Source organism: Bos grunniens, chromosome 22 (genome assembly GCF_055505025.1).
Source record: "Bos grunniens cultivar Pamir isolate PY7600 chromosome 22, Bosgru_T2T1.0, whole genome shotgun sequence".
Classification (NCBI taxonomy): Eukaryota; Metazoa; Chordata; class Mammalia; order Artiodactyla; family Bovidae; genus Bos; species Bos grunniens.
Genome location: NC_141186.1, coordinates 6621341 through 6640371, shown reverse-complemented (window position 1 = coordinate 6640371; position 19031 = coordinate 6621341). Strand labels below are relative to the sequence as shown.

General features: G+C 44.3%; 1 protein-coding gene across 12 annotated transcripts in view; it reads left to right on the top strand.

Moving 5' to 3' along the window:
- Nucleotides 1–19031, top strand: part of OSBPL10 (oxysterol binding protein like 10) — a 343446-nt gene that overhangs the window by 163148 nt on the left and 161267 nt on the right. The window lies entirely within an intron of this gene.

Below are 19031 nucleotides of genomic sequence, written 5' to 3'. Positions count from 1 at the left end.
TTTTTACTTTTGATTGGCTGGAAGTCATCAGTTTGGGGCTCCGAGGGTCTTTAGTGTTCATGTCATCCTCTGCAACTATTACCGAGAACTGACAGTATAAAATAAATGATCATGGTCTTGGTTTTCTTTTTCTTTATTTTTAAATTTTTCATTTATTTATTTGGCTGCCCCGGATCCCAGTTGTGGTGTGTGGGATCTTCTTTAGTTTCGGCATGCAGCATCTAGTTCTCTCACTAGGGATTGGACCCTGGGCCCCTGCGTCGGGAGCACAGAGTCTTAGCTACTGGGCCAGCAGGGAAGCCCTGTGGTCTCGCCTGTCTAACTTGTGTTGAGTACTGAGGCTTTTTGCCCTGCAGCTGTCTCATGTGGAGACCAGCTGGTCCTTTTTGAGAAGCAGCCGAGTCCTCACTGTGTCAAGCAGGAGAATGGGGCTCCCAGAATAGGTCTGGGTGCTGTCTAAATTAGCATGCCTCTTGCTTTATTTTTTAAGTGTCATAAGCCAAGGAGTGCTATGTCAGCTGGCTGTCTTGTTCTAATTCTGACCCAGAACAGAAAATCTGAAATCTTCTGACTCAAGTCTATAGGTGCATATGAAAGACATTTTTGGATAGATTTACACATGCATATACTTTTTATCAGAGAAGGCAATGACACCCCACTCCAGTACTCTTGCCTGGAAAATCCCATGGACGGAGGAGCCTGGTGGGCTGCAGTCCATGGGGTCGCTAAGAGTCAGACACGACTGAGCAACTTCACTTTCACTTTTCACTTTCATGCATTGGAGAAGGAAATGGCAACCCACTCCAGTGTTCTTGCCAGGAGAATCCCAGGGACGGGGGAGCCTGGTGGGCTGCCATCTCTGGGGTTGCATAGACTTGGACACGACTGAAGCGACTTAGCAGCAGCAGCAGTAGCATACTTTTTATTGCCTAATAAGGAGAAGGTACAGAGTCAGATGCACCCTTTGAAACAGTCACCCTGATGTGGGGGAAAAAAAGTATCTATGAGCTTAACTTTGCTACCTTGGATGAAATAAGGAATGATTTGCTGCACTTGTGTATATGGCTCTTCATTTACAGCACATTTTCAAAAAGCTCTATTAGGGAAAACCTTGTATGTACATGAAGCAGAATAGAATAATGGTCCCCACCACCCAACTCAAATAATTTCAATCCTCTTTTGTTCTTGTTTGATCTCTTTCCCTCAACACTATTTTTGGCTTGAGTATTTTAATAGAATTTTAAATATTTTATTACTGCCAATAAATGTTTCAATATTTATCCAGTGGGTAAGGACTTAAAAAGAAACTATAACCACAATACCATCAGGTTGCTTTTATGTAAACCTCATTGAAGCTGTTTTTTGCAAGTAATTTAGAGACTTGAACCCTAAGAAGAAAAGAAAAAGCAAGTTTGTAGTATCTTGAGAATTCTTTTAAATGTGCAGTAATGAATCTTGGATAGATTTATTGATAGGAGTCCTGGTACATATGAAAAAAGGGAGGTGCTTGTGTTTAGTGGCCACAGGACTGGAAAAGGTCAGTTTTCATTCCAATCCCAAAGAAAGGTAATGCCAAAGAATGCTCAAAGTATCGCACAATTGCACTCATCTCACACGCTAGTGAAGTAATGCTCAAATTTCTCCAAGCCAGGCTTCAGCAATACATGAACCGTGAACTTCCTGATAGTCAAGCTGGTTTTAGGAAAGGCAGAGGAACCAGAGATCAAATTGCCAACATCCGCTGGATCATGGAAAAGGCAAGAGAGTTCCAGAAAGACATCTATTTCTGCTTTATTGACTATGCCAAAGCGTTTGACTGTGTGGATCACAATAAACTGTGGAAAATTCTGAAAGAGATGGGAATACCAGACCACCTGATCTGCCTCTTGAGAAATCTATATGCAGGTCAGGAAGCAACAGTTAGAACTGGACATGCAACAACAGACTGGTTTCAAATAGGAAAAGGAGTACATCAAGGCTGTATATTGTCACCCTGCTTATTTTAACTTCTATGCAGAGTACATGATGAGAAACGCTGGACTGGAAGAAACACAAGCTGGAATCAAGATTGCCGGGAGAAATATCAATAACCTCAGATATTCAGATGACACCACTCTTACGGCAGAAGGTGAAGAGGAACTAAAAAGCCTCTTGATGAAAGTGAAAGTGGAGAGTGAAAAAGCTGGCTTAAAGCTCAACATTCAGAAAATGAAGATCATGGCATCCGGTCCCATCACTTCATAGATTGGGAAATAGATTGGGAAACAGTGTCAGACTTTATTTTTTTGGGCTCCAAAATCACTGCAGATGGTGATTGCAGCCGTGAAATTAAAAGACTCTTACTCCTTGGAAGGAAAGTTATGACCAACCTAGATAGCATATTCAAAAGCAGAGACATTACTTTGCCAACAAAGGTCCATCTAGTCAAGGCTATGGTTTTTCCAGTGGTCATGTATGGATGTGAGAGTTGGACTGTGAAGAAGGCTGAGTGCCGAAGAATTGATGCTTTTGAACTGTGGTGTTGGAGAAGACTCTTGAGAGTCCCTTGGACTGCAAGGAGATCCAACTAGTCCATTCTGAAGGAGATCAGCCCTGGGATTTCTTTGGAAGGAATGATGCTAAAGCTGAAACTCCAGTACTTTGGCCACCTCATGTGAAGAGTTGAGTCATTGGAAAAGACTCTGATGCTGGGAGGGATTGGGGGCAGGAGGAGAAGGGGACGACAGAGGATGAGATGGCTGGATGGCATCACTGACTCAATGGATGTGAGTCTGAGTGAACTCCGGGAGTTGGTGATGGACAGGGAGGCCTGGCGTGCTGTGATTCATGGGGTCGCAAAGAGTCGGACATGACTGAGCGACTGAACTGAACTGAACTGAGCCAAAATAAAAGTTAGGGTATTTGGCTTAATTACTAGTAGCATTTGCTTCAGTATAATGCCAAAATCTTCTCTACATCCATTTTTAGAAATTCAAGCTTTTAAAAGGATAAAAGTATGTGCTTTGGCTATGTGTGTATAGAAATATTTAATTGTATGAAGTATATAATGCAAAAGAAATCTAAAGATCAGAATAACTCATAATCCTACCTCCCTTCACATAAGCACTGTTAATCTTTCAATGAGTTTATTCCTTTTTTTTGAACACTTTATTTTGTGAGATTCCAAAGTCGGCCATACCCATTTTCTTTTCTTAGCTTTTATTTTACTTTATTTTTTAAATTGAAGTAGTTTCAGGTGAATTTACTTCTTTTTTAATATATAAGCTAAATATGTGTTAGTCACTCAGTTGTGTCCAAGATACAAATTCTAAAGTATAAAATTCTAAGTAAAAATTCTGAAGCATAACCTCAACTTTGTAAATGACTATATATATATATATATATATATATATATGCTGCTTTTTCAATGGAGGGAAATTATTGAAATTTACTAGGGAGTTTCATTATACGGAAGATAGTTAGGTGACATGCCTCCATAGCTGTTTTGATTTGGTGGTTGTACTTCTGGGCGACAACCAGGTATCTTCTCCAGGTGATTGCTTTTACATCTGTGATGACCTTTCTTGCTGAATATTCATTCTGAGCCAGCTTGTTGAGACGTGTATAAAACACTAGCAGTTGAGGGTTAGAGGGTGGCAGACACCTAAGAAGGAGGTGGAAGTTTTGATTCTCAGATTTCATGCCCAGCTTTCCTCCTGATTGGAGACGGGTAACTGTCGTGTGACATCTGTCCTTTCATGATATGGGCCAGTCCACCTTGGGAACTGAGAACATTTCACTCTGACCAGAAAGTTCTGCAGTTTTAAAAGTCTGTTAATCTCAAAGTATAAAGGTGCCTCGGCTTTTGGATTCCACTGTATTTATTCATAAAATAACTAGAAGAAAATGGAATAGCATTTTTAACCCAGCTGTACCAGGAAGATAAACTTACAGCCACTGAGGCAAGCCAGAAAATCATCGTCCACAAGACAGATGGGCCCGAATAGCTAAAGAACAAAAGAAAAATAGCCCAGCCACAAGCAACAGAATAAGTATTAAATGGAATGCCACAACATGGGTAAAAATAAAGGGACAGTGTAAAAGGTTAAATGGTTATCATCCAAAATACTGAGATCCCAAAGGTCAGTACACAAAGTTCTCTCTGGAAGTGGTGAGGAGAGATGATGATAGAAAATCCAAGACATGACATCATTGTGGAGAACAGGGATATCCTCCTCAGCAGTTCAGCAAATGGAAATCCAGTTTATTTTGTCTGCGAGATTACTCGAAATAATTATAGGTTACGGTGGTAAGAAATATTGGTAGTATTGCATATTTTCTTTTTTGCTACAGTTTGGTGATAAATTAAGCACAAAGAAGCTGTTTGTTGCCACTGACCCATAAATTCCCTGCTGGGAACTGTATTCTGAGGAAATAACTCATAGAACTGGGGGTAGAAGAGGAAAGTTAATTTGGGTTAAGCTGTTGATACTAGTAAAGTGATAGATTCAACACACAGCATTCCAGGAATGACTGAAGAAACAATAATACACTTAACACTCTGAATTGCTATATAGCAATTTAAGATAAAAGTCACATTAGTATCATTTCCACTTGGACATGTGTATATAAAATGAGACAATCAGGATAGACAATAATGTATAGACATGGCCCCTAGGTTCATCTTTTTATGGGGGGGGGGGGCTGCTCCCTGTGGCATGTGGGATCTTAGTTCCCTGACCACGGATCCAACCCGTGCCACTGCATTGGAAGCATCAAACCTTAACCACTGAACCGCCAGGAACTGTGAACTTGCTTATTCAGTTCATGCCTCCACTCATTCTTCAGGGATTAACTGGGCATCTCTTATGTTGGAGAAGAAAATGGCAGCCCACTCTGGTACTCATGCTTGGAAAATCCCATGGATGGAGGAGCCTGGCAGGCTACAGTCCATGGGGTCGCAAAGAGTTGGACACAGCTGAGCGACTTCATTTCATTTTCATTTCATTTATGTGCCGGGCATTGGATTTTTAAGCTGAAAGCCATGTCTTATTCATCTTTGCATCTTCTAGCCCTAGCAGAAATAGGTGGGTGTGTCGGTTGGACACATTGATTTAAGGACCCATTTTCTAACAGAAGGCTTTAGAAATGGTATTGCGTAGGCATCGGGGGTTGCTTGGGTCACCGTACGAGGTGGTTGGTGATTGGTGGAGGGTTGAGTCAGGTGTTGACATGGTCTTCTCTGACTCTGAGGGCACTGCGGGGGGTACCTGGGGAACCATGCGACCGAGGGAAGAGCAGTGAGAGGGTGAGCCTCTGGATGTGCCGCTGGAGTCTATTAAATAGACTCTAACATGTTCTTAAAAATCCATTTGCGCCTCTCGCTGTGTAAGCATTTTATGATTGACCTGTGTGGTATTCATTTGTATTCTACCTTTTATACTTTTAGTGCCTTTATAACAGGTTTTAAGGTGGTTCACATTTGTTTAAATGGGCACAAGTTCAGTTGGTACAAGTGCAGGGTGACTTTTATAAAATGCCTGTGTGCTAGACGCTGTCTGAGAGAACACATCTCTCATGCCTGTTTTAGTTACTTTTTTGGCTGCATTGGGTCTTTGTTGCTGCAGGGGCTATTCTCTAGTTGTGGATCATGGGTTTCTCATTACGGTGGCTTCTCTTGTGGAGCACGGGCTCCAGGTGTGAGGGCTTCAGTGGTTGCAGCCCATGGACTTAGTTGCTCCGTGGCGTGTAGGATCTTCCTGGACCAGGGATTGAACCCTTGTCCCCTGCATTGGCAGGCGGATTCTTAACTACTGGACCACCAGGAAAGCCCCTCATACCTGTTTATACGTGTGTGTGTGTGTGTGTGTGTGTGTGTGTACACACCTGCATATGTGAATTGAAGAACAAGAAGTAGGAAAATCAGAGGTTTCTCCCTTTCCTAATTCTTCATTGCTGTTTCCCAGGAGTGGCTACTGAGGAAATGATCTGAATATCTGCACACATGAGAGCATGTGTGTGTTTGTGTCTCTGCTCAGAACTGTGTGTGTGTGTGGGCTGTTTGTGATCTCCAGCAGGTTTTATTTTCTTCCTTGACTTAGAGTTAAGAACATTCTCTAAAGAGAGTCCTTACTAAAATTTTTCTTTTAAGTCCAAATGTGGTAATCGGCCCAGACATAACAAATATTTGAGCAACAGAATAAGCTTTGTAGAGCCTGGTTTTTGTGGTTTTGACCAAATAATTTTTTTTTGTTGTGACATTTGAGACTTAAATACACCTAATTCAATAGATAGACTTTGGATTCTGTAGCTTGGTGAGAGAAAAACTCATGCTATGAAATTGTAGTGGATGTATGTGAGGCGTAAATTTAGATTTAATTAAGCCTTCAGTGATAATTTATTGACCAATAGAAATTATCTTTTTCTTACACTTTTTTTTATTGTTAAATAGCTTGCTTCCAGCCACATACCCTTTTTATGAGAAGGCTTTGTGCTGCCCTGGTGTTTAATGGGTAGATAAACTGTATTGAAGTTGTGTCCTTTAATGTGGCCTTAAATATTAGTAAACCTTTCACAGAATATAATATGTGGAGCAGAGTGTGTTTATGTGGTTCCAGTGGTGTGTATTCATATATATATAGACACACATATTTCTTCATGTAATTGCACTATGTTTACTTAAAACATAAAAGGAAAAATGCTTTAATGAAGTGCCATCTTTACAAATGGTACTTTTGCAGCAAAACCAAAAATGAATAAACAGCCTTTGGCACATACCAGCCAAACAGGTCTGCAAGAGTTAAACAATCTTGGTTATTCTTTAGCTGTTACTGCTGACAAACACTTGTAGCTAGACTTGTTCTTCATAAAGCTAAACAAAGTTAATTACTTCTGACTTCATCTGAGTTATCCTCTGCATCTGGCGTTCTTCTCCTCCTGTACTCTTTTGTAGCAGTCTATGTTTTAAATGAACATCAGGGGCACATAACTTTGGGGACCCTGACCCAGTTACTGAGTTGCCTGAGGCCAGGTATGGCCGTTTTGAAACTTTGCAAAAGAAAAAAGTGGAAGACCTTGATGAGGACATAAACCCTCTCCCCATTCCTGAGAGAGGGCTTCCCTGGCGGCTCAGCGGCAAAGAATCCACCTGCAATGCAGGAGTCATGGGTTCGATCGCTGGATTGGGAAGATCCCCTGGAGGAGAACAGGCAACCCACTCGAGTACTCTTGCCTGGAGAGTCCCAGGGACGGAGGAGCCTGGTGGGCTACAGTCCATGGGGTCGCAAAGAGTCAGACACGACTGAGCGACTGAACACCTACAAAAATTCCTGAGAGGAGTGAGCACAGTTGTTGAGGAACTAGCCTGCTGTGTTTCCTCTTTGTCTAGCAAAAGGGATAAAGCTATTCTTCTCCGTTTCCTCCAGACTCTATTTCTGTTTGGGATCAATGGACAAGGAGCCAAGATTTTGGCAACAGTGCTGACTCAGTATTCTCTCTTCAGGATGGTTCGGTTTGATTCAGGTGTACACAGTTATAGTGAATGCCTGCTTAGAAACCTTGATTGATTTGGAGGAATCTGGAAGCAGGAGCTGTCAGCACCCCGAAGTATGTTATTAGTCAGTCCGTGTTGAGGTAGCACTCAGTGCTGGCAGCATTGAACACAGCCCGTCGCATCACCAGGGAAACCACATTTAGAGTTGTAAGTGCATTTTTCCTTTGTATGAATAGGATGATGATTTTTTTTTAAATCCCAAATTAATTCTCCTGTGTACTTTTTGAATCAGTGACAGCCAGTAACTCTTGCATGCATTGGAGTGGTGATTTGCAACCTCTCAAAGTAAGTCAGCCCCAGACTTCAGTTTTCAAAAAATGGTAACGTGGACTTCCTTAATAGCAGTGATCCTCAAATATTGTTAAAGTAGCAGAATATTATTTTCAAGAAAAATAGTATAGATCCCCACTACATAAAAACAGTGCTTTATTAGTGCAGATTTACTAGAGAAGGTGGCACCGACATTTATTACAGAGCCTTGGAATCGTGAGTGTTTATGACCGCCACTGCAGTCTCTCTTTATCAGCTTCTGTATCTGTGCAGTTTGAAACAAACATTGGTGTGGTCTGTGGAACCCCTCGGACATCCTCTAAGAAACCAGTTTGAGAGATTTGGGCACTAGCAGCGTTTCAGGTGAATAATGACAAAAGCAAAGTAGTGAGGGCCCATCCCCTGTCAACCCTTGACTTGCTGTCTCCCAAGCTGCTCCCCTGAGGGCAGGAATCTCTGCCCACTCAGGGCACCACTGGGGACAGCTGGAAGGAGGGTGGCGGGGATTGGGGGAGGAATTGGAGGAGGGGGCTGAGGGCAGAACTAACCACAGAAGGACTAACCACCTGGACTCCCAGCAAGCTCAGGGTGCGCACAGTTTTGCTCTTCACCTTAGGAATCCTGCACCCAACTGAAGGATAGGTTCTGGTCTTGCTGGTTACAGTTCTAATCCCTCTTTTCCCGCTTCTATCCCAACTTCTCCCAGAGTTCCTTCTTTGCCCTCAGTTGATTCTCTTGCTATGCTTTATCTTTCTTTCACTATTCTGTTCAGTTGCTTAGTTGTGTCCAACTCTTTTGTGACCCCATGGACTGCGGCATGCCAGGCTTCCCTGTCCATCACCAACTCCCGGAGCTTGCTCAAACTCATGTCCGTCAGGTTGGTGATATCACCCAACTATCTCATCCTCCATCATCCCCTTCTCCTCCTGCCTTCAATCTTTCCCAGCATCAGGCTTTTTTCCAATGGGTTAGTTCTCCGCATCAGGTGGTCAAAGGATTAGAGTTTCAGCTTCAGCATCGGTCCTTCCAATGAACACCCAGGACTGATTTCATTTAGGATGGACTGGTTGGATCTCCTTGCAGTCCAAGGGACTCTCAAGAGTCTTCTCCAACACCACAGTTCAAAAGCATCAATTCTTCGGACTGTAACTTTCCTTATAGTCCAACTCTCACATCCATGCACGACTACTGGAAAAACTATAGTTTTGACTAGACGGACTTTTGTCAGCAAAGTAATGTCTCTGCTTTTTAGCATGCTGTCTAGCTTGGTCATAGCTTCTCTTCCAAGGAGCCAGTGTCTTTGAATTTCATGGCTGCAGTCACCACCTGCAGTGATTTTGGAGCCCAAGAAAATAAAGTCTGTCACTGTTTCCGTTGTTTCCCATCTATTTGCCATGAAGTGGTGGGACTGGTTGCCATGATCTTGGTTTTCTGAATGTTGAGTTTTAAGCCAGCTTTCTCACTCTTCTCTTTCACTTTCATCAAGAGGCTCTTTAGTTCCTCTTCACTTCTGCCATAAGGGTGGTGTCATCTGCATATCTGAGGTTATTGATATTTCTTCGGCAATCTTGATTCCAGCTTGTGTTTCATCCAATCTGGCATTTCTCATGATGTACTCTGCATATAAGTTAAATAAGCAGGGTGACAATATACAGCCTTGACATACTCCTTTCCTGATTTGGAACCAGTCTGTTGTTCCATGTCTGGTTCTAACTGTTGCTTCTTGACCTGCCTAGAGATTTCTCAAGAGGCAGGTAAGGTGGTCTGGTATTCCCATCTTTTGAAGAATTTTCCAGTTTGTTGTAATCTACTCAGTCAATGGCTTTGGTGTAATCAATAAAGCAGAAGTAGATGTTTTTCTGGAATTGTCTTGCTTTTTTATATGATCCAACAGATGTTGACAATTTGATCTCTGATTCCTCTTCCTTTTCTAAATCCAGCTTGAACATTTGGAAGTTCTTGGTTCATGTACTGTTGAAGTCTGGCTTGGAGAATTTTGAGCATTACTTTGCTAGTGTGTGCTGCTGGTGCTAAGTCGCTTCAGTCATATCCAACTCTGTGCGACTCCACAGACAGCAGCCCACCAGGCTCCACCATCCCTGGGATTCTCCAGGCAAGAATACTGGAGTGGGTTGCCATTTCCTTCTCCAATGCATGAAAGTGAAAAGGGAAAGTGAACTCGCTCAGTCATGTCCGACTCTTAGCGACCCCATGGACTGCAGCCTACCAGGCTCCTCTGTCCATGGGATTTTCCAGGCAAGAGTACTGGAGTGGGGTGCCATTGTCTTCTCTGTGCTAGCATGTAAGATGAGTGCAATTGTGTCGTAGTTTGAGCATTCATTGGCATTGCCCTTCTTTGGGATTGGAATGAAAACTGATGTTTTCCAGTCCTGTGGCCATTGCCAAGTTCTCCAAATTTGCTGGCATATTGAGTGCAGCACTTGAGCAGTGTCATCTTTTAGGATTTGAAATAGTTCAACTGGAATTCCATCACCTCCACTAGCTGTATTTTTAGTGATGCTTCCTAAGGCCCACTTGACTTCGCATTCCAGGATGTCTGGCTCTAGGTAGTGATCATGCCATCCTGGTTATCTGGGTCATGAAGATCTTTTTGTATTGTTCTTCTGTGTATTCTTGCCACCTCTTCTTAATATCTTCTGCTTCTGTTAGGTCCATACCATTTCTGTCCTTTATTGTTATTAACATGATGAGTTTTTAACGGTTGTGTTCTTTCTTTTTTATAACTTATTTTGACTTTGTTGGGTTTTCCCATTATGGCACGTGAGCTTAGTTTTCCATGCAGGATCTAGTTCCTCAGTCAGGGACTGAACCCTGAGCCCTGTGTTGGGAGCATGGAGTCTTATTCACTGGACCACCAGGGAAGTACCTGGAGGTTTACTTTTTTTTAAACCTCTTTATTCCTCAACCCTGAGCACAATACCTGGCACATAGTAGGTGGTCAGTAAAAATTGGAGTGACTGATTTTTCATAAAGGGAATCATAGCTGTTGGGTAACACTCCTCTGCAGACTTGGTTAAAAGCTTTTGGTGAGAAAGGAGTTTCTGGCCCTGTTGTTGCATATTTTGAGGAGAGTTATGGTTCCAAACAGAAGCAGTGGAGCTGTATTTACCATGGGCTGCTTTCTACTATGCCCCAGACATGCATAGGTCTTTCTTTCCTTAGTTCCCGGTGCAGTTTATATCTGGCTATATTTTTAGCAAATTGTCTTTATGTTGTGATGGTCTTTAAAAGTCTCCCCACTTGTGTAGAAACTTCTTCCCCAAAGGCATGGGTTCATTAATAACATAGTGACTGTTGCATGAACAATACTATTTCATACTCATTGTAGTCTTACTCTGGGCCACATACTGTGCTCAGCTTCACCTGTGTGATCCTCAGGTCAGCCCTGCGAAGTAGATATTGTTGTCTGTCTTATAGATGAAAAACGGAGGCATTGAGAGGTTAAGGCAAAGACAAGGGGTATTCGTTAGCCAGGGTTCCACCAGGGAAACAGATCCAGTAGAAAATACATGTGACAGGATCTTTGCAAAGAATTGGCTTCTGTGCAGTTGTGGGCCTGGTTCTCAGGCATTGGCTCAAGTAGCTCTCTACTCACAACACTGTTTTTTCAGAGAAGCCTCAGCTCTGCCCTTAAGGCCTCTTAGTGGAAGCAGGCCCACCCAGATTATCTAGGTAATCTCTCTCTCACTTCAAGTCAGCTGATTGTGAAGTGTCATCACCCTTACAGAAGACCTCACAGAAACATTTAGATGAGCAGTTGACTCACTGCCAAGTTGAGACACCACAAAGGCCACCACAAGAGGTCACACAGGTAATGAGTGGTTGATTCTGACCCAGGTGTCACTTCCTAAGTCGATAGTTGTGCAAAATGTGGGATTCCTGATTCATCAGTCGGTCCACACGGGAGACACTCACATTCTATACCTGTATGAATAGTATATTGATTTCTCTGAGCAACCTCCACCCTTGTCACTGGTGATTTTGAAATAAAAACAGGAGGTGGTTTGAGTGATGAATGATGACTAGCCTATTGAGTTTCATGCCATGTGACTACCATTCTGAACAAAGCTGTTAGACCAGCTGTCACTGGCTTGTCCTCTAGCCTGGCCATGGGACTTGCAGGCGGTCTTCAGTGGGAACAGAGATCAGATGCCCCTTTAGAGAGCGAATGGGAAGCCCAGAGATGCCGAGTGGTGGAGAAGTAGTAGTTAGTGGAGAAACAAACTGCCGTCAGCAGAGTGGACGCAGCTAAAGCAGAAGCTGGTGGACTCCCAGAGGTTACCATTGTTTTAGAGTTCTCCAGGGAAACACAGCCAGTGGGGTGTGGGTGATGATGGGGGTGCAGGGGAAGGAAGGAGGTTTATTTTAAAGAAGTGGTTCTTGTGAGTGTGGACACTGGCATGTCCAAAATCTTCAAGGTGGGCTGGCAGATCAGAGACCCAGGGTAGAGCCAGGGCCATGGCTCAAGTCTGAAGGCTGTGTACCAGCAGAATCTCCTCTTGATCGGGAAGGATCAGTCTTTAGCGCTATTCAGGCCATTGACTGATTGGATGAGACCTACCCACATTGTGGAGGGCAGTCTGCTCTGCTCAGAGTCAACCAACTTAAATGTTTATCTCATCCAAGTCCCTCACAGAAAAATCCAGAGTGTGTTTGCCCAAATATCTGGGCACTGTGGCTCAGCTGAGTTGACACATAAAATGAACTGTCGCAAGGGCCCTAGACTGTCATACTCCCGCTGAAGTTTTCCTATGCTTGTCTGTGCTAAGGTCCTGGAGCCCATTTCTGGGAAGCTCACAGAACTTGACTGTCACCAGTCAGATCAGGCTCAGTTATTGCACTGACCATGGGTCCAGCCGCTGGCCTCTGATGTGAGTGTGGAATGATGTATCAGCCCTGGTTCTTGTCCAGGGTCAAGATAGTCTAGGTGGTGGGCTAAACTAGTATGAAAATTATTAATTTAATCATATTAAAAAGCAGAGACATTACTTTGTCAACAAAGGTCTGTCTAGTCAAGGCTATGGCTTTTCCAGTGGTCATGTATGGATGTGAGAGTTGGACTATAAAGAAAGCTGAGCGCCGAAGAATTGATGCTTTTGAACTGTGGTGTTGGAAAAGACTCTTGAGAGTCCATTGAACTGCAAGGAGATCCAACCAGTTCTTCCTAAAGGAGATCAGTCCTGGGTGTTCATTGGAAGGACTGATGTTGAGGCTGAAACTCCAATACTTTGGCCACCTGATGTGAAGAGCTGACTCATTTGAAAAGACCCTGATGCTGGGAAAGATTGAGGGCATGAGGAGAAGGGGACGACAGAGGATGAGATGGTTGGATGGCATCACTGACTCAATGAACATGAGTTTGGATGGACTCCTGGAGTTGGTGATGGACAGGGAGGCCTGGTGTGCTGCGGTTCATGGGGTCACAAAGAGTCGGGCATGACTGAGCAACTGAACTGAACTGAATGGCAATAAGAATTCACCATAAGGTGAAGCCAGTGTAGGCTGGCCCCCCTCCACATGGACCTTCAACCTCTGGGCTCTGCACATCACCGGTACCCATGGAAAAGTTACCCTAGATCATTAGATTGTTGCTGAGAAAAATTATATGAGTGGTGAGGGACCCTCTATCTGTCTCTGATTCTCTGGCACACAGAAAATGCGTGGATCAGACATCTTTGAAGTGTTGCCCTCAGAAGGAAGCAGAATGGCTGATTATTTTATGTCGGAGCTCTGTGACAGAAAAGACTTGTGCCTGTTTTTACCCCAGGTGGCAATTTAATACAAGGAGCCTTCCTATGAGTGCCTCCAGCCCGCAAGATAATAACGTATTTTGGATATTGACAAAGAGGGAAGTTAGCCAAGTTCGCCCTTTGACTCTCAGACCATCCTTGAAACTTGTGCTTTACAGTCTGATTCTTCTGTGAAGGATGTTATTTTTCCCCTAGTGGCTCATAGTAGCGTTTCGGTATAAGACAGGGCTCCTTTGTCATTTAAAAGCCGGTCATCTCATTCTGTGAGCAGAGGAGCTGTGGTCACGCCTGTCTCCCACCCTCACTGGGTGCTTGGTCACTACAGACCTGCATGTAAATGACAAGATTCCCTAAAGTACTCACCTTCCTTAGCTGCCTCCCTGCAAGAACCATGATCATTTTCCATGCTTTGATCCAAGTTCTGTCTGGTTCATTTTGTTTTTTATTTGAATGTTTTTAACTTCGGCTGCACTGGGTGCTTTTGGTGCAGGGGCTTCTCTTGTTGCCTGGCAAGGCCTTGCTAGTTGTGGCACTCGGGCTCTGGAGCGCGTTGCGCCATGGCATGTGGGATCTCAGTTCCTGGACCAGGGATCAAGCCCTCATCCCATGTTGGAAGGCGGATTCTTAACTTCTGGATCATCAGGGAAGTCCCTCTAGTTCATTTTAAAGGTGTAATATCTTTTGCTTCCACTTTCACAGTAGAGATGGAGCAATCTCTCTTTCGTATTAGGGATTGAAAAATCAAAGCTCCAAAGGACTTCGATTCCTTTTTCTACCGGGGCAAGCAGTTTGCAAATGGCTGTGAACAGGCACAGTCAGGAGAGTAGAAAAAAATTTTTTTAAACTTTCCTAAACGGGTTAGAAGACAGTTCACAAGTTTCCTAAGAGGCTACAAAGGAAACCAGTAGAGAAGCAGTTTTTTTTTTTTTCCAGTTAAAAATCAAAGGATACTACATGGTACCACAGAGCTCCTGTTTCCTTTTAACCGCAATCTGTTGCTTACTTTCTTTTCTATTTTGGCTCTGCTGGGTCTTTGTGACGGTGTGCGGACATTCTCCCTGTAGCAGTCTGGCTTTTGGGCTTAGTTGCCCTGTGGCGTGTGAAATCTTATCCCCTGACCAGGGATTGACTCTGTGTCCCCTGCATTGGAAACATGGAGACTTGACCCCTGGAGCACCACAGAAGTCCCTGAACTTAACATTTTGAGCAGCACTGTTGAACCCAGTACAGATCCCCATGAACTTAGGTTCTGTTTGGTCCCAGCACTTGAATGCTCTTCTTCTGTTTTTCACTGTGTGATGGTGATTTAGTACAAAGCCCATTTAGTCCACATGGGCTCCAAGCTCTTGGGTTTGTTTTTCAACATGGCAGGCCTGGCGTTGCAAACCCAGCTCTCCTGACCTCAAGGGCGGGCTCCCTGGGATAGCTCTGGGCCAGGTGGAGTTTGTCAGGCATGGGGGGAAAGTTGTCTTGCCCCTGGGGTTGCCTGTGCCGAGAGGTGAGCGAGGCTTTGAGGGTAGCGTGGCTGATGGTACCAGCTCTGTTGGAGATACTGAGTGTGGTTTCTTGAAGCCTTGGGTGGTGGCAAGGCCCAGCCTGTGGTGCTTAGGGTGTTCTTCCTCTGTCTTGATTCCTCATGTGGGCCCTGGATTTCAGTACGTACACCCATCCCTTCTTGGAGGGAGCTCCCACCTATCAGAAGCTGACATGTATGTCCTGGGTCCTTGCCCTGTCAAGTGGGTTTCATCCCCGCAGTACTGGTGAGGACACGAGGCCTCGGGGACTGAGCCGTGTGCTCAGCTCCTGCAGAGAAGCAGCTGGGCCCAAATTTGAGCCCACGGAAGCCCCACCCTGGAGCCATCTCTCAGCCAGGCTTAGAGTCATCCATACAGGCTCCTTGTGACCACTCCAGCCTCAGAATCATACCTGCGTTTCCACATAGTGAATAGGGCAGGAATAGTGCTCCTTGCCAGTGGTAAAGAACCCGCCTGCCAGCGCAGGAGACATGGGAGACATGGGTTCAATCCCTGGGTCAGGAAGATCCCCTGGAGGAAGGCATGGTAACCCACTTCAGTATTCTTGCCTGGAGAATCCCATGCAGAGGAGCCTGGCGGACTACTGTCCGTACGGTTGCACAGAATCTGATATGACTGGAGTGAGTTAGCATGCACGCACAGTGCTCTTGGCTCCTAGCTTTGCTTAGGCTCAGATACTCTCTTTTTTTTTCCCTTTTAAAATATTTTTACTTGTTTATTTAGCTGTACCCAGTCTTAGTTGCAGCATGTGGGCTCTTAGTTCTCTGACCAAGAATTGAACCCAGGACGCCTGCATCGGGAGTCTTAGCTGCTGGATCACCAGAGAAGTCCCTCAGGTACCTTCTTATGCATGTTATTCCCAGCTTACAGTTGGTACTAAAGGCAATGATAGGAAGTGTGGGTTTTTATAGCTTTGCTGTATTGATATATTAACACTTTGTCTCATATGTCATTTCACAGAGGAAAAATCCTGCCTGTGTAGATAATGAGTTCATGGCAGAGGCTGTGGGGCTGGGGGATACCTATGTGAAGTTGTGGGTCTGCGTTCTGAGTCTGTGACCTGCTCTGTGACCCTTGGGGGAGTCATCTGAGTTTGGCCGCCACCTGTGAAAATGAGGGCATCAAACTGGGTCACAGCTCAAAGATGCTCCGGTCGTTTGTAAACCAGAACTCAGTGTCACAGTGAAAAGGACACGATAGGGTTTCTTTCTGAAGGTTCTTCATCCCTCTGTTTACTTTCGTTCTTTGAGGATTACTCTTTCTTGTGCAAGAATATAGTCTTTTCAGAAAATGTGTATTTCAGCCACATGGTACTTTATTTATTTTTGGCTTCTCTGGGTCTTCACTGCTTTTGCTTGAGCTGTAGCAAGTGGGGGGCTAATCTCTAGTTGTGGGATGTAGCCTCTCGTTGCGGTGGCTTCTCTTGTTGCAGAGCATGGGCTCTAGGCATGCAGGCTTCAGCAGTTGCGGGCTCGTGGGCTTTGTTGCTGCACAGCATGTGGGATCGTCCCAGACCAGGGATTGAACCTGGGTCTCCGCATTAGCAGACGGATTCTTAACCACTGCAACACCAGGAATATTGTCTTAAAATAGATCTGTGAAGAAACATTTCTGTATTTTTATTTACAGAGAGATTCTTCACAGAATGTATGTTTCCTTCCTCATATTGGAGAGGTTCCAATGGAAAACATATGCTATTTACACTGGTTGTCCAGTGTTGAAATAAGAATTCTAAGGGCCTTCCCTGGTGGTCCAGTGGTTAGGACTCCACAGGCCCAAGGCAGGCAATATCCCTGGTCAGGGATCTAAATCCCACATACTGCACGGTGTAGGGAAAAAAAAGAAAACTAAGTACCCTAAAAGTAAACAAAAACTTCTGCCCTATATTGGGGGAGAAAAATAGAATTTATGTCATTTTACTACAAATTTTTATCTCCAACATAAAAATAATTGTCCTTCTGACATGCTGTTGAGTAAATCTTGGTGTTTTTTTTTTTTTTTTTTTTTTGCCTGTTGTCAAGCTGTTCTAAGCATACCTCCAGAATAAACATCTATCAGCTTAGCACTCGGGAGATGAGAAGGTAAGGTGAAGATTTCTCACCGGCAGAGAAATTATCACAGGACGATGTGTTACTTAGAATTTACTAACATCGGGGCATAGAAATCACAGCCGTAATACTTCATAATCACACAGCACCTTTCACTTGAGATTCTGAAGAGTGTTATAGACCAGGCTGGGAGCTGTGACAGTCGTATTAAACCCTGTGCTTGGAAGGCACTGACAGATGAGGTTCGAGAACGAGAGTCTGGACACTGGGGAAGGTGTCCATTCCTAATATTTTTCCTGGTCTATTCTTAATGTTTTTCCCCTTATGGTTGATCACAGGATATTGAGTATAGTTCCCTGTGCTAACAGTAGGCTCTTGCTGTTTATCCATCCAGTACATCCGAGTCTGCATCTGCCAACCCTAAACTCCCAGTCCGTCCCTCCCAACCTCCCCTCCGCCTTGGCACCTGCCAGCGTGTCCCTGGCGGTTGTGTCCCTGATTGTGTTTCATAGGTAAGTTCATCTGTGTCCTATTTTAGACTCCACATGTAAGTGATATCACATGGTATTTTTTTCCTCTTTCTGACTGCACTTAATATAAACTCTAGTTTCATTCATGTTGCTGCAAATGGCATGATTTCACTCTTTTTATGGGTGCATAGTATTCCACTATATATATGTAGCACATCTTCTTTATCATTCATTTGTTTGATAGACATTGAGGTTGTTGCCATCATTTGGCTGTTGTGAATAGCGGTGTGTGTATCTTTTTGAATTAGAGTTTTATCTGGATATACGCCCAGGAGTGGGATTTCTGGATCATATGGAGACTCTATTTTTAGTTTTTTGAGGAACCTCCACACTATTCTGCATGCTGGCTGCACCGACTTACCTCCTACCAACAGCATAAGAGGGTTTCATTTTCCCCTTTCTGTCTCCTTTCTCTCTCAGCCTTCTACCTTGGCCAAAGGCAACAACTGTTACTAGCTTCATGTGTGTTCTATATGTATATTGGCACATACATTTGTATATACCCATATCTTTATGTATATTCTTTAAAAAAATAGTCTTGTTTTAAAAAACTCCAACTATATTGTACATATTGGTATGGACTTATTACATCTTGTTATGAACTTTGCTTCTTTCATTTGGAAATGGCTCCTTATTGATCATGCAAGAACTCTTTCTATATGACATCGGGAGAGTGTTCTGGATAAGCCCTGGCACTTGAAGACGCCTCCTTTTCAGGAGTCTGCTTTTCAGACTTTGCAGGAGTCTGGAATCCCACGTGTGATGTCTTGGCTCTAGCACTGCAATTACACGGGCTTTACCTGGTGGGCCTCGTCAGGGGAGCTGCCCTCCCAGAACCAGCCTGGATGTGGAGCCTGGAGGGAGTTAGAGTCCGTGCTCTTGCACGCGTCTGCGTTGCTAGTCCCCGTGCCTTCACCCCAGGCCTCCTTACCCACGGGCCCTGGCCACGACCCTCCCCAGGCACCTCTGCGGATATCTCCTTGTGAAAGGAGGGGCTTGAAGACACTCTACTCTGACTCATCCTTGGGACTTCTCCATTGGTAACCATTTTCCCCAACCCCTTGGCAGTGAGAGGACCATCTCTTCCTGCCACCTACACAGATGTGACCTTCCCTCGCCTTGTGCTATTCCATAGGGAAAAGTGTCCCTGTTTCCCCTGTTCTGCCTCTGGCTTATACAGTATTCCCCTCTGTATCAGTGGGGGATTGGGTCCAGGACCTGCTGTGGATACCAAAACCCGTGGGTGCTCAAGGCCCACAGTGGATCCTGCTATTCGCAGGTTGCACATCCGTGGCTTCAGCCAGCCATGCACTGAGTACTATTTGTTGTTGTTGTTCAGTCGCTAA